Raw genomic sequence first — 11,709 nt, forward strand, 5'->3', positions numbered from 1 at the left:
TGGTACCAATAAAAATGAAAAAGACAAAAAAAAAACTACAATAACTGCTCCAGAATTAATTAATCATGGATTTAAATATAAAATGAAGGAGCCAGGGATATAACTGAATGGCACAACACCTACCTGGCAAGCACAAGTGAGGTCAGGAGTTTGGTCCCTGGTACCAAAAAAATTAAAGAAAAAAAAATGAAAAACTATAAAACTTTTGAGGAAAATATCCAATTAGAAAATAAATACAAGGTATGCAGAGTGGCCCTAGGTTATCTGCACCTGTTCCAAGCTCTGGCTAAGGTGCCGTGGCCACGTGCCATCTCGTGGAAGGAGGAAGTGGCTGATAGAGAAGGAATTGCTGGGCAGGGGGGGATGAGTGTGGCAGGTACTGGGTAAAGGACAGGAGCCAGGCAGCTGCCACAGACTCCTGAGCTGGAGAGAAGAAAGGAAATAAAGGACAGCATATCTCTGAAGGCCTGGGAGCCAATCATCGATGTGAGCATCAGTAAACCCTAATACTGTCACTATGGCATCTGGAAAGCTTCTAGCAGAAAGTGGCTCCAAAGGTTAAATGAAGATGAAAAAAGTACATAGATAAAGCATGAAGCCTCTCCAGATGTTTGGGAATAATATTCCAGAATGAAGATTGATCCCTGATGATAGAGTAGCAAGTCATAATGAAGAAAATTGTCTTAAACCCTTCTGGAAATCTTTTAACTTGAGAGAAGAAACTGATTTCTCCGTAGTACAACAATCATCAGTAGCCAGCGGAAAGAAGATGCCTTGTTTGGTAGATGCTATGGTAAAGACATGGCCAGCTGTGATAACAATGATGTAGATGAAAAAAGTGGAAAAAACAGATCAAAAAGTGAGAGCCCGATGAAAAGGGGAAGGGCAGCACAGTGTCAGGAAGCTGTGTCTCTGAGGACATCTTCTCCTCCTCCTCAGTCCCCATCATCTTCAAAGATGCAAAATACGGAGGCCAATAAGGTCCACTTCCCTCCTCTGTCATCACCACAGCCCTACACACTGGCCTCTCAGGTCCACAAACTCTGAGGATACATGCATCAAGGAGCTGTGAGTTAAAACCTTGGTCACTTTCCAGTCCAAGTTGTGTTGAACGGCGTTTGAAATGATTTTCATGATCTTCAGTCCAAAACTATGCCAAGAGCAAAACAATTATCTTAAGAATTCTGATTCTCCACCTGGATGACCTGCATCTCTCCCTGAATGACATGTGCCTGTAGTTATTGGACGTATGCCTCAGTATACCATGCCTTTAGACAAGGGATGTATATTTGGGAAGGATCACGGAACTGTTGTGTGGACAGCTCTTCGCCCATGGAGGTCTCTGCAGTTATTCCTCTAGTGGGATAGAGCTCTTTTGCTGAAAATGAGCACCAAGTACACGAGGACCCGTTGCCCCAGAAATCTTTGTGGATCACTTTGTGAATGGTTTGTTGACTGGCCACAGGAGTCATGTTGCAGAGCCCCAGAGCAAATTATGATGATATTCCTCTATTTTTACCTTTGCTGCTGCCAGTGCAGAATAATCAGATCCAAAGGAGCTTCAGCAGACTCACTGGCACGGAAGTCTGCGTGGCTGAAAGTACGCATTTTCATTTGAATTTTGATCCTAACCCTGCTCCTGGGGCTACAGGCATTTATTACTCTGTGTAAAGTAGTGATCCCAGGCTTGTGACAAGCCTTACAGAGGAGCTTAGGAAACCTGCAAAACAAGGATGGTTCTGGGGATCAATCACATGCCGGGAGACAGAAGGGAAGCTAGCAAATGTGCCAGATGGTTCTTTTCTTGAGAGAGTTCTGGTGACCACTGTCTTTTAAGCTTGAGCTATCATTCCCAAACCACACTAGAATTGAGGACTTAGATGGTATGTTTAGCTTTTATGAATAGGCAGATGTGGCAGAAGATACACCTATAGTTGATTTAATCAAGCATCCATTCAGAGACTCCAAAAATGGAGCTTTTTTTATTCGAGGTCTCAGTTGCCTGGTTCTGCAACTTACCTTGTCGGACTGACCAATCCAGTGTCTCAGTTCCTGCAAGTGCGCTCTTTGCAGTACCTGGTCATTGTGTTATATGTCAGTATGCCAGAATAGACTTGATTTAGAAATGGCCTTTGCCAAACAAAATGAAGCATTATTTAAAGGGAAATCACTAATGACAGATGGAGCTGCACTAATGACAGATGCACTTTGCACTTTGGGAAAAAGAAAGAGATTGAAATACAGTTTACAAACTTTCATTGCCATCAAAATACTTTGCTGCCAGAACAATTTTAGTTTTGTGTGTAATAGAGTCACCAGTTTGTTAGGTGGGATATGGCTGTGAGGTGTCGGGTTTATTTGGTTCTTTCGAAAGAGGTGTCGAGGTTCAAGAAGTGTGAATTTTTTTCACCAATGTACAGAATAATCATAATGTGAACTATCCAACTCTTACTGCCCCCCTTCCTTTGCTGCTATCCACTGTGATAGTCCATGAGTATTCATATCTAAGTGAAGAAGAATGAAAATTGCTTTGTCTTTTTAAACGACTCACTTTGATAAAGTAATGTTGACTAAACATGTATAACAAAACACAATTTACATACAGTGAAAAAAAGGGAAATGAACATAAAATGTAGACAAGTATTTCACTAGAGAATATACGGAGGGCAGTAAATTCAAGATATTCAGCATTATTAGCTACTAAGAAACCACAAGTTAAAATAAAAAGGTTATGTCACAGTGCACCCATCAAAATGGCAGAAATTAAAATCAAAACAGTGATAACACCAAATGCTGATTAGGCTGGGGAGAAATGGAATCAATGCAATCACACCTTTCTAGCACATAGCTACTCTAGAAAACAAATTTGCACTTTCTAGATTGGAAATATGCCTCCCAGCAATTGCATGCATAGGTATTTAATTCAGAGCAATTGATAGTCATGTCCACACAAAACCCGAACACTTACAATAATGCTTATCCTAGTAGTTTTATTTCCAAAGGCCCACACTAAACAATGGCAAATGCCTTTACCACAATGGATGTGTGTGGTACATGTGTGCCACAGACTACAACTCAGGGGAAAGAAAGGAAAAAAAATTACATATATATATATATATATATATATATATCATGTAGAATGAATCACCAGAGAATTACACTGAGAGAAACAAAGTCAGAAGGTTGCACACTGCGTAATCCAATTTATATTAGGTTCTTTATGTTTCAAAATTGTAATATTGGAGGATACGGTAATGATTTCCAGAGGCTAGGGAGTAGGTTGTAGTTGAAGGGAGGTAAGTGTGGTTATAAAGGGCAACTTACAGAATTCTCACCCATCAGAAATGTTATTTATTTTAAATGTACAATGTCAGTTTCCTGACTGTAGTATTTTATCATAATTCTGAAGATGTTTGTTAAAAGGTATATAAAGTTTTGCTAAGATATATCTCACAACTCCTTGTGAAACTATAATTACTTCAAAGAAAAAAATTTTAATTTAGGGCTGGGGACGTAGCTCAGTGGCACAAGTTCTTGCTTAGCAAGTGCAAGGTCCTAAGTTTGATTCCCAGTACAAAAAAAAAAAAAAAAAAAAAAAAACCCAGAAAAGAAACAAGACGTTTCCCACCTCTGCCCTACTGCAGGGCTCTGTGATGCCAGGTAACATAATCACTTGATCGTTACAACAACAAAGAACGGAGCTTTGCTCTAGGGAGGCCCTAAATGAAGGCATGTGAGTATATTTAACTGCAAGGATTCCGTGGTTCAGAATCAACAAGAAATAGTTATACAGCCGTGATATAATTTTCTATCACAGGATTGTAGCCCATGTACATGTGAGAACTCCTCCCCATGAGAGATTGAAATATCTATAATATTTTACTTTTTGAACGTAAGGTCTTTTTATTCTTTACGATACAATTTACTAGAGAAAGTTTGTGGGTGATACTGCCTGGTCAGAGAACATGGTTAATTAAGAGACAATCATTCATTCTCAGACTAAAAAGAGCAATTTTTAGCCTACTACATCCTTTGGTTGATTTTTCCATATTGCTAGACTAAAAGCTAATACAATTCAAATAAATAGAAAGTGATTCACAGTTCTACGTGTGTAGATCTCATTATTCAGATGAGGAATGAAGTCCAGAGATTATATCCAATATTTAATTACTTTCCTCAAGAATAATAAAATATAAGCCAGGTGTGATGGCGCACACCTGTAATCCCAGCAGTAGGGAGGCTAAAAACAGAATTACCACGAGTTCAAGGCCAGCCTGGGCCACATAGTGAGTTCCAGGCCAGCTGGGCTACAGAGTGAAACCCTGTCTCAAACAAACAAACAAACAAATAATTATAAATAAAGGGCCCAAATTAAATTTTGTCAAGTTAATGCCTCAAAACAGCCTTCTCACACAAAATAGAATACAAACTAGAAGAAATGATTGTTCCTAAAAATGAATCAGAAATGCTATTCCTGTTTATATTCAGATCCTTTGGTATTGATTTGTTTATATCCATGTATTTTTGTGCTTTTAATTCTTAGTCAATGTCATTAATTCATTAATTAATTTATCTTTGAGACTGGGTCTCACTGTATAGTTCAGGCTGGGCTTGAACGCATTATGTAGCACAAACTAGCATTGAACTTGCAACAATTGTCCTGCCACAGCCTCTAGAGGACTGGATTATGAACAGGTGCCACCAAGCCAGCCAGAATCAGTGACATTATATTGAATGAATGAATCTTATTGTACATTCCCTTCTTAATGTTAGTCTCTAATTAATAAGTATAAGTATATATTTTTTAATCGGTACCACAACTGCCTGCTTGCAAGGCAGGCGCTTATGCCGCTGAGCTAAATCCCCAGCCCCCATAAGTATATATTTTTAAGGCTTGTTAACTGAGTTGTGGGTAGTTTTTATATTTTAGGTCAGTATTTCAGCATAATAGATGTCAATAAATACCCTGACAATATTAAACCTGTTTTATCCTTAAAAATTGCAAAGTACCTTTAATCACAAGATTTTATTTGGTTCTAATTATTGCAGTCTTAAAAGGTGCAGTTAAAAACCCTCTCTTAAGTACATCTCTATTCTTTACCTTGCTTAAAACTAAACTTGCCCCCTGTCCCCATATGAAACCAAACTAAGCAAAACTAAAATGTATTTCCTTCTAATTAATCCGTTACCTAGATCATAGACAGCATTCTACTTCTCTGACTTATTTCCCCAGCCTCCTACTTTACTTTTCTCATGACACTTTGTAACAGAGGACATGTGACAACATCAAAGGTGAGAGAAGAATGTCGCCCACTCCTCAGGCTCCCCTTGAAGGGCAAGTCGTAAGATTTATGTTTAATAGCATTTTTCCAAGAGACCAGAAGCAAAAAGTAAAAGAATACAGAATCCTATGTTTTCATTACAATTAAATTAAACTTTAATATATTGTTGAATATATTTCTAAAAACAAAATTTGCCTTCTTGTTTGAACTGACTTTCCTCCCTCCTTCACTCACTCACTCTCTTTTTTCCTTCTTTCCTTTATTTTCACTTTCCCCTTCTTTCCTCTCTCACAAGAACACCTTCAGGAGTGATAGAAACATTATCTCATGTTTAGTAATTACACAGGAATATGTAACCGTCAGAAGGCATCAATCTGGACATCAGTAGATTCTATTTTATATGAATAATGTTATAATTCACAAATTAAGTAAATTACAAAATATGATTCAAGAGCACAGGCCATATAAATACGTACAGTTTGTCTACATGCCAGGAAAGGCACAAGTAATTTGAAAGCTGAGGGTTATTCTGAGTAGTCTTCACAGCAGTTCTTTAATTGACATATAATTATCAGTTTATAAATGAAGAAACTAAGATTTAGAAAGGCTAAGTGACATTTTGATATCACAAAACTAGGAAGAGACATTTTTCCAGTGTTCTCAGAGGAGGAAGAGAGGCAAAGTAAGGCAGGACTTCAGGCTGAGAGACAAATTTGATTGGATCTATTGTTAAGTATTTATCCTGGAGCTAAGGCACTCTATTCAACAAGTGGCTGAGAAGCTTCATATTTTTTTGTTGCAGAAACAGAGGTGAAAGACTCAAAATATATAAATACATTCTGGTTTATCGTGACCACAGAACTACAATGGCTACAGGACATTTACCACACTTGAAAACCATCTTCTCTCCCATCAGCAACCTAAAAGTACATGAGTCACCTTGATATGTTAGCATGGGATGCAGGGTATACTTTTAAGACGCAACAAGGAAGTATTTATATCTTGATGCCAGGGCAGCCAAATATGAAACGGAGATAACCAAGGTCAGAGAACTCAAGGATGAAATAACAAGCCAATAATGCCAAGAATTTTTTTTTCAGGTGGCAAAACTAGGCTTTATTTTGGAAAAAAACAAGTGAATTGGTTTTTGGTGGAGGGCAGTAGATTCCCCCTGAGGGTGGGCTGAGGGCGAGGGCTGAGTCTCAGGTGGGTCTCTTGCTCCCATGTGCGGCTGTCTCCCTCCCAGCCTCTGGGGCAGCCTCAGGAGGGCTGTGGGCTGGGAAAGGCTTCTGTGGTTCATTCACTTGGGCAGGACATCAGAGGTCTCAGACACCAGAATTTTTGCTTCACCCTGTGACTCTTTGATTCTATGTACCACATGAAATTGACTTAATCCTTAGATGTGGATAATAAAGTTATCAGATAAGACATTCACAATGGGCAAAGTGGACAGGGATCTCGCTCCCAAACAGACTTTGCAACCTGGTGATTATCCACACTTGAGCAAATTTTACCTGTTTATATCTGGCCTGCCTTTGCTTTGAACTGATTAATTCACCATAAACAAATGAGATACACTATAACAGCACCCTGCAAGTGATAACATGTATTAACAAGTGCTTTTAAACTACTCTAAACATCTGTAGCATAATTGGCTATGCTAGTTAATTTTGTGACTAATTATGATGTCTTTTGATCAGCTTTCCCATTGATTATACGAAATACCTGATACAACTTAACGGAAGTTTTTTTTGTTTCATAGTTTTGATGTGCCCAGTTCATGAATAGAAATCTATGTAGAAGCCTTCATGACCCCATAACTATTTCATTTTGCATTCCTGAAAAACCAGCACCACTTGGATGATGCCAAGGTCTTCTATCAGCTTGAGCAGTGACACAGCCTTCCTTGATCATGGTTGCAGAGACCACCTAATACCTGAGTGTATGGTTATAAACAGTGAAATGAATCCTGGAGAAACAATTCCCTAAGCAGCTCCTCTTGAGCAAACAGTTCAGGGACTCTCTTCTCACATCAAAATTTTACAGTTTTAGGCTCTTATGCTTCTGAAAGGTGGGATATAAGGCACCTTCAAACCATTTTTCCTATTGTTCTGTTGCAAAATACTTGATTTCTTTTTAATGCTAATATTTTCAGCAACCATGCTCTCTTATGCCCCAACTTTGCAGATATTTTTGTTTATTTCTGCCATTTATTGACGGTTCTTATTGTAGATCTGGACAAAAGCCATCAGCTACAGCCACAGTACCCATGCCACAGCTTGAGCATTAGACTGCATTGAAATTTTCTCTGCAAGATTAATTATTTCATTAACTTTAATCTCAGTCTCCCTAGACTTTCAGGAGTTGGACAAGATGTAGATAAATTTTCTGCCAGAGTGTAACATATAGGATCTGTAATTAAACTACCAGTGGAGACCTTATTCCCAACTGAAACCTCGTGAGGTCTTTATAATTTGCATTCCTATCAGCGTTCTGGTCTCATGGACTCTGACAGTATCATACATCAAACACTTTTCACATTCTAGGCCTTCTGTAGCCTGCATCTTCAAATTTTTTCCAGTACCTCCCACAAACCAATTACCAAGTTTTCCAAACCATGTAGTCACTTACAATCACAACAGCAACCCCAGTCCTGATACCAGTTTTCTATGGTAATCAAATATCCCATTGCTGGGCAAAATATCCAATGTATACTACTTAAAGAAGAAAGAGATTATTTGGATCACAGTTTTCAGTGGATTCAGTTCATAGTCAGTGAATTCCAAGACAAAAACTATATAGTAGATGTCTTAGTTACTTTTCTTGTTGCTGAAACAAAACTGCAACACTCAAAATTAAAGGAGAAAAGGTTTATTTAGTTCATAGTTTGTAAACGTTCAATCCATAATCAGCTGGCTGCAAGCCAGGATGGGATGGCAGACAAGCATTGCAGAGGTGAAACAGTTCATGGTGGGCAGAAGATAGCAAAAACAAGCAAGGGACAAGACAATCCTCTTTCTTTCCCTTATATTGTATGTAGGCTACCAGCATTAGGGCAATGACAAACCAATCAACAGTGGACTGATTTAGTAATCATCCAGCCTTAATCCAGCACCCTTAATCCTAGCATTGCATCACAAATCAATCACACATTCTAGACGCAGCCACCTCTGAAAAAGCCCAACCTATGATGGCATGAGGCTTTGAGGGAACATCAAAACACAAACCATAACAGTAGAAGTGGATGGCAGAGGAAAATTGCTCATGTCATGGAGGCCAGGAAACAGAGAGAAAGAAAGGAACAGGAGAGGATGAGAACACCCACTTCTAAATGACAGGTCCTATGACTAGGGATTTAGATCAGTGGCATAAGCACCTGCTTTGCAAAGTGCAAGGTTGTAAGTTTGATTCCTGGTACTGGAACAACAGCAGCAACAAAAATCATAGGTCCTATAACTTGCTCCTTCCAACCAGGCAGTGCCTCAGAACATGAGACTTCTGGGAAACATTTCAGATATAAACCATAACATGATGCTAATACCACTGAGAAAAAATCCTGGGATTTAAAAAAACATTCAAACTCATCTGGTGTAGAACAATAAATGGTAAAGTAAGTATTTGAGTTCAGAGTCTTATGTCTCTCAAACAACAATTCTTTCTTCTTACCTGCATAATTACCCCTCCTGCCACATTCCATCCTAATTCTTAGTTTCCACAGTTGAAATGCTCTCCACACCAGAAACTTTCCTCCTGGAACAAAATACCAGCATCTACTACTTAAAGAAGGAAAGGCTATCTGGCTGCTGGAAATTTTCCTTTCTCTCTCCATCATCTTGTTCTGCTATGAGATCTCAGAAACACACCACGAGAACACACATGTGTCATGAGTTTCTGCCTTGTGTTATTGATTGGTTCTCCTGTGTCCTGTGGTGGCCTGGGTTAGTACACTTCCTACAACAGACTTCTCCACAGGTAAAGAAGTGGGTTCTTTGTTGGAATCTACAGCCCATAAATGCCAGTGGAGTTGCCACCAGTGTAATGAGCTCTCTGTTTTTTATGTGTTAGCCAGCTCAGACGTTAGATTTCTTAAAAGCAATATTCACTTTCCTGAATATCAACCAAAAGAAGTGCGTGGACAGTTGTCTGATGAAAATGGGCAGCTGAACTCCTACTATTTTCTCATGATTCTCTAGTTATGTTGCTGAATTGCACAAGGGCCCCAGGCAGAGCAAGAAAACACCTTTGACATTGGCCCAGTTACTGTGCTAAAACTATGTTGCAAAAATCAACTTTGTGTTCCCAGATGATTCCACTCCACTGATCTGATTGTCTTTTCTTGTTCTAGAGCTGAGTCTTTATTATGGTCACACTTTCATATCTGATGGGCAATTATCTTACACCTCAGTGGACTGCATTCTGCATGACTGCCTCATATTTTCTATCTCCTTTTAATTAATACATGCTTCCTTTCAATTCTTTAGTTATTACATCCTGTTTTCATGTCACAAAAGCATGTCAGTTAATCAACTGCCAAAAAGTAATTGATGACTTACTGTACCCAACAAACTGATACAAGAAAATGTAAATAGAGCTAGAAAACAGAAGTAATTGATTGCTTTACATCCAGAAAAGGGTGCTATCTAGGGAGGGCACCTGTGCGACCAGCATCTCAGCAGGGGCAGAAGCCAACAGGCACCTTGGTGCTACTAAGCACAGAGTTGAGAAGGACAGTGAGGAGGGTGGGTAGGTAGAGAGGCATCTCCCTGAATAGGACCTCTGGTTTTGTCCTGCTCATTAGCACACCTTGCTCTGATTACTCCAGAGAAGTTTGAAGGACCAAGGTCATATACCCCCTGGAATCCATGGCCCTTCCAGATGATGCGTGGGATATTCAGGATACGATAGTCCTTTCCCAGTGACCCCAAGTCTGTTTTCATCTCTTAAGTGGCCTCCTCTAGGAGTCCCTCCTTCCTCCCCCAAGGTTAGACTGTTTTACAACATGCACTTGTAGGCACGTTGGGCTGCCAAAGGGTGGCTGGTGGTAGAGAACTGGATGGAGTTGGGACTGGGGTTGGCCGTGCCCTTTTGTGGCGAGGAATATTCATGGGGACAAAGAGAAGGAGTTGAATGAAGATTAAGGCTTTGGGCCCAAGTGCCACCTCTCCTCATACACATATCCACTGGCCAGGGACTTTGAGATAAGTGCAACTTCCAAATCTCAATCTAGATTTCTTTTTTTTTTTTTTTTTTAATTTAAGAGGAAAAAGAGAAAAACACAAAACAAACCAAATCGGCGTAAGGGTACACGCAATACAGAACTACAAAAAATCACAAAACAAAACAAAACAAAACAAAAAAACATAACAGTAAGAAATCACCTGCTAGTAGATTACACACTATCTTCTTGAAAATAGTTCCTCAAATCACAGTATCAAAGAACACAAGGTGGACATTCAAACAGGGAGACTGCCAACAGCTGTGTTCAATGTTCCAAAAACATTGATAAAGTCAGCTATTTAACACCCCCAAACACACTTGCTGTTATATCCGTTAGAGCTCTTTTCCTTTTTTTTTTCCCTCTCTTTTTTACAACAAAATTTACACATCTTGGATTTTATTACTCCTTAGTGCTTATTACTTTCTTTGGGGGGGGGGGGAGAATACAGTCAAATATGGCAAAACAAAGCTGTCAGTCAATACCAAGGATAGACATAGCACATGGTGTAGAACAGAGTACAAGTTTATCAACAATGGTTATCAACGTTGTCCCTTGTTTCCTTAAAAAGAATTGTCTATCTTATTAGATATTATAAAGTTGGACAAAACAGTAGAGAACAAGACCAATAAAACTTAGGCATTGTAAACATTACAGGACTTCCAAAGAAGACAATAGTCAAACCAGAATGGGTATCTTAGTGAATCTTATTGTCTTCAAAGTAGTTGCCTATGTCTTCAAACTTGATACTATCATATAGAATGGAACAGAGTCTAATCAGTCAAAACAAGATCGTGGGAGTACTACAGGACTTCAAAACAAGTTAATAGGAAATCGAAAAGAGTTACTATTTATATAACCTAATTTTTTTGAATTTTTTCTTTAATTAAGACAAACATAAGAAATGACTAAATAATTTTTTTGAAACAATAAGGGGGAGATTGAGATAAAACAGGACATAACAATATAAGAATAGAGGTCACAGCATGACTGTTTCAACAACCTAGTACTTCACCACCTTATAACCTGACTTAATAGTAGTTACCATAGTGTCTTTTTCCTTGAAATATTTGGATAAAACTTCATATACTCTAGCTTCAAATATTTTCATATCAAGAAGCCCAGAATAAAGCCTTTCTAATTAATGAGTGAAAACTTTATAAGGCTTCAAGGCCACCTAATGGGGAATCATGATTACCACATATTTTTATA

At 38.8% G+C, this 11,709-nt stretch overlaps 1 pseudogene; it reads left to right on the plus strand.

The window, feature by feature from the left end:
- The first annotated feature begins 363 nt into the window (after positions 1–363).
- LOC100728546 (suppressor of cytokine signaling 6-like) lies at positions 364–2,174 on the plus strand (annotated as a pseudogene).
- Positions 2,175–11,709: the final 9,535 nt, after the last annotated feature.

This window comes from Cavia porcellus, unplaced genomic scaffold (genome assembly GCF_034190915.1).
Source record: "Cavia porcellus strain 051 isolate PalLab524CR breed Dunkin Hartley unplaced genomic scaffold, mCavPor4.1 scaffold_13, whole genome shotgun sequence".
In the NCBI taxonomy this organism is placed as follows: Eukaryota; Metazoa; Chordata; class Mammalia; order Rodentia; family Caviidae; genus Cavia; species Cavia porcellus.